Source organism: Capricornis sumatraensis, chromosome 18 (assembly GCF_032405125.1).
Source record: "Capricornis sumatraensis isolate serow.1 chromosome 18, serow.2, whole genome shotgun sequence".
Lineage (NCBI taxonomy): Eukaryota > Metazoa > Chordata > Mammalia > Artiodactyla > Bovidae > Capricornis > Capricornis sumatraensis.
This window is the reverse complement of record NC_091086.1, coordinates 69,223,024-69,227,943: the sequence shown is the minus strand read 5'-3', so window position 1 is coordinate 69,227,943 and position 4,920 is coordinate 69,223,024.

Here is a 4,920-nt window from a genome sequence, read left to right as displayed (position 1 = left end):
GTGGACGCGGTGACGAAGCGCGGCGGGATCCCGGCGGGCCAGTGGCCGTCCAGGATTCCAGCCTCCGCGAAGGCCGGAGTCGGAGGGCGGGGAGGGGCGGGGAGGCCCGGAGGGAGGAGAGAGGGAGGAGGGACGGAGGAAGGACGGGGGAGGGACGGGGGAGGGAGGAGGGATGGGGGAAGGAGGGAGGTCGACCGGGAGGATAAAGACCGCGAGCCCCTGAAATTTACATGTGTGCCTGGTTCTGGAGGCCTGTGACCCCTTTGTTGTTGTTTAGTGGCTAAGTCATATCTGCCTCTTTGCGACCCCGTAGACTGTGCAGCTCGCCAAATCTCCCTGCCCCTCACTATACCCCTGCTGCTGCTGCTGCTAAGTCCCTTAAGTCGTGGCCGACTCTGTTGGACCCCATAGACGGCAGCCCACCAGGCTCCTCTGTCCCTGGGATTCTCCAGGCAAGAATACTGGAGTGGGTTGCCATTTCCTTCACCAAGGCATGCACGCATGCTAAGTCGCTTCAGTCGTGTCCGACTCTGTGCGACCCCACGGACAACAGCCCACCAGGCTCCTCTGTCCACCGGATCCTCTAAACAAGAATACTGGAGTGGGTTGCCATTTCCTTCCCCACACTATCCCCCTGAGTTTGCCCAAGCTCGCCTCCATTGGATGGGTGATGCCCTCCAACCATCTCATCCTCTGTCGTCGTCCCTCTTCGCCTGTGGCTTCTTTGCTATAAATCTAAATTAGGCTCTTTTAAAAAGTAGGTGGCTAGGTATTCATACCTGACCTCCCGCCCTCTGCCTTTTCAGGTCACCTGAGAGTGTGATAACCAAGGCAACTGGCCACAGAGGAAGGTTGAGAAAGAAAACGGGAAGGAATGAGGGTAAAATAAGTGGCAGAGCGAAAAGGAACAGCAGTTTTTTTGACACCATAAGAGTTTCATCCAAAATCTGATGGCCAGAGAGACCAGAGCCTTGCTAATTAAGATGCTTCTAATTGGAAACCTTGTGAATCGAGATTAAGGGTGACCTTTTTCATAAGACATTTTTTCCACAGAGGGATGATGAGTCAATAATATAAAAGCCTGCAGCAATAAGGTTTGTGAGACTTAATCTGATTGTTAAAGAGTAATTTTCAAAAAAGGGAAAACAATGCTCACACAGATATAAAAATGACATGTGTTAAAGATTTTACTTATTCATGAATTAATGAGAACACCAGGCACATGTTAAAACTAGTTCAAAAGAAAGTTTTGGGGAGTCCACACATATGTGGAGTAAAGGAATGTTGAAAGGAAAATGCAGACGAAGGCAAAACTGGCTTTTTTCCCACAAGACAGAGGCAAAGGTCAGTTTGTTTATCTATCATTTCCATACAACTTACTGAATTGTAAAATAGCTCTCAGACACTGAAAGACAAAAATCAGACAGCCTGAAGGGTGACCTCTACACAAGCATATGTTTCCATGGAAACACAAAATTGTTTCTATAAGACTATTTCTAAGCATCTTGTAAGTACCATTTACAAGAAAGGATTAGAAGTGACTGATTAGGCATCATTTTTCCTGTATTTGCTGAGTTTTGCTCTTCAAGCATCATTAGTGACTTCTTATTTATTAACACTAGTTAACCAGTCCATTCTAAAGGAGATCAGTCCTGGGTATTCTTTGGAAGGACTGATGCTAAAGCTGAAACTCCAGTACTTTGGCCACCTCATGCGAAGAGTTGACTCATTGGAAAAGACTCATGCTGGGAGGGATTGGGGGCAGGAGGAGAAGGGGACGACAGAGGATGAGGTGGCTGGATGGCATCACTGACTCGATGGACATGAGTTTGGGTGAACTCCGGGAGTTGGTGATGGACAGGGATGCCTGGCCTGTTGCGATTCATGGGGTTGCAAACAGTCGGACATGACTGAGCAACTGCACTGAACTGAACATGATGGATTTCATATTCGAAGCTCTATGCATGTCTTGCCAAAACATACCAACCCAGTGCTAAATTGACATAGATACTTAAAAGTAGTTTTTTTTTGTTTTGGTTTTTTAAGTGTCCTCCAGGTCGATGTACACGTGCATGCTCAGTTAGCCTGCCAGGCTCCTCTATCCAGGGGATTTTCCAGGCAAGAATACTGGAGTGGGTTGCCATTTCCTGCTCCAGGGTAACTTCCTGACCCAGAGATCGAACACGTGCCTCCTGCATTGGCAGCCATATTCTTTATCACCTGGGAAACCTCCAGATCACTCCCAACTAGCAAAGTTGTGTGGCAGATTCAGATTTTACGAGACAGCCTTATAATGTGAAATACACCTCTGCTCCTACCTAAGCTGAAGCTCCAATACTTTGGCCACCTTATGCGAAGAGCCAACTAGCTAGAAAAGACCCTGATGCTGGGAAAGATGAAGGGCAAGAGGAGAAGAGGGCAACAGAGGATGAGATGGTTAGATAGCATCACTGACTCAATGGATGTGAGTTTGAGCAAACCCCGGAAGAGGGTGAAGGACAGGGAAGCTTCGCGTGCTGCAGTTCATGGAATCGGAAAGAGATGGACACGACTGAGCAAATGAATAACAACCACATTCAGAACGGTTTGTATCTACTGTTTTCCCACCTGTTTTCCTAAAATAATCTCCAAGATCCAGCCCACAAGCTTTCTCTTTGTCCTAACTTGCACCTTCCACTTCAGCCTGGCTGCAATTTTCCTTTCTCTGCCTTTCCCTCCCTGTGGTTTTCCCACTTTGGGGAAAGAGCCGCCTTCTCTTTTTCCATTTGTGCAAATCCTTTCCAGCTTTTAAAATTCTTCTCCATGAAGCTTCCCTTAGTGCTACAGCTCTTGATTTTTCCCTAATCAGTTCAGTTCATTTCAGTTGCTCAGTTGTGTACGACTCTTTGCAACCCCATGAATTGCAGCACGCCAGGCCTCCCTGTCCATCACCAACTCCCAGAGTTCACTCAGACTCAACGTCCATCGAGTCGGTGATGCCATCCAACCATCTCATCCTCTGTCGTCCCCTTCTCCTCCTGCCCCTAATCCCTCCCAGCATCAGAGTCTTTTCCAGTGAGTCAGCTCTTCACATGAGGTGGCCAGAGTACTGGAATTTCAGCTTTAGCATCATTCCTTTCAAAGAACACCCAGGACTGATCTCCTTCAGAATGGACTGGCTGGATCTCCTTGAAGTCCAAGGGACTCTCAAGAGTCTTCTCCAACACCACAGTTCAAAAGCATCAATTCTTCAGTGCTCAGCTTTCTTCACAGTCCAACTCTTGCATCCATATATGACCACTGGAAAAACCATAGCCTCGACTAAACAGACCTTTGTTGGCAAAGTAATATCTCTGCTTTTTAATATGCTATCTAGGTTGGTCATAACTTTCCTTCCAAGGAGTAAGCGTCTTTTAATTTCATGGCTGCAAGCACCATCTGCAGTGATTTTGGAGCCAAAAAATTAAAGTCTGACACTGTTTCCGCTGTTTCCCCATCTATTTCCCAAGAAGTGATGGGACCGGATGCCATGATCTTCATTTTCTGAATGTTGAGCTTTAAGCCAACTTTTTCATTCTCCTCTTTCACTTTCATCAAGAGGCTTTTTAGTTCCTCTTCACTTTCTGCCATAAGGATGGTGTTATCTGCATATCTGAGGTTATTGATATTTCTCCCGGCAATCTTGATTCCAACTTGTGCTTCTTCCAGCCCAGCGTTTCTCATGATGTACTCTGCATGTGAAAATAAGCAGGGTGACAATATACAGCCTTGACTTACTCCTTTTCCTGTTTGGAACCAGTCTGTTGTTCCATGTCCAGTTCTAACTGTTGCTTCCTGACCTGCATATAGGTTTCTCAAGAGGCAGGTCAGGTGGTCTGGTATTCCCATCTCTTTCAGACTTTTCCACAGTTTATTGCGGTCCACACAGTCAAATGCTTTGGCATTGCCAATAAAGCAGAAATAGGTGTTTTTCTGTATCTCTCTTCTTTTTTCGATGATCCAGCGGATGTTGGCAATATGCACTCCTAAAAAACGATTCCTTTGGCATCTTGGACGACAAACTGGTTCATTGAATCGTGTATTATATTCTAGTTGATGACAACTTTGCTTTCACAAGTGTAGTAACCCGAGGTTTCTCCAAACAAAGGCTGTGAGTACTCTCTCCTCAAAATACCTGAGTGCCATAAGAGGCCGCTTATTCTTCTCCTCTCCCTGTTGTTGTTGTTCAGTCACAAAGTCATGTCCAACTCTGCAATTCCATCCACTGCCGCACACCAGGCTTTCCTGGCCGCTATTTCCTAGAGTTTGCTCAAACTCATGTCCATTTAGTCAGTGATGCCATCCAACCATCTCATCCTCTGTCGTCCCCTTCTCCTCCTGCCCTCAGTCTTTTCCAGGATCAGGGTCTTTTCCAGTGAGTCAGCCCGTCACATCAGATGGACAAAGTATTGGACCTTCAGCTTCAGCATCAGTCCTTCCAATGAACACTCAAGACTGATCTCCTTTAGGATGGACTGATTGGATCTCCTTGCAGTCCAAGGGGCTCTCAAGCGTCTTCTCCAACACCACAGTTCAAAAGCATCAATTCTTCAGAACTCAGCCCTCTTTATGGTCCAACTCTCACATCCATACATGACTGCTGGAAAATCTGTAACTTTGACTCTATGGATCTTCCTGAGCATAGTGATGTCTCTGCTTTTTAATACATAGTCTAGGTTTATCATAGCTTTTCTTCCAAGGACCAAATGTCTTTTAATTTCATGGCTGCAGTTACCATCTGCAGTGATTTTGGAGCCCCCCAAAATAAAGTTCTGCCACTGTTTCCAGAAAAATGGAAAGAGTGACTTGTCTCCTTATATTGAGCCAAAGATGTGTCCTTCTCTTTAGACTCGGTTTCATTAACTATGAAATGAGGGATTAAACTCGATTTGGTTCTCAAAT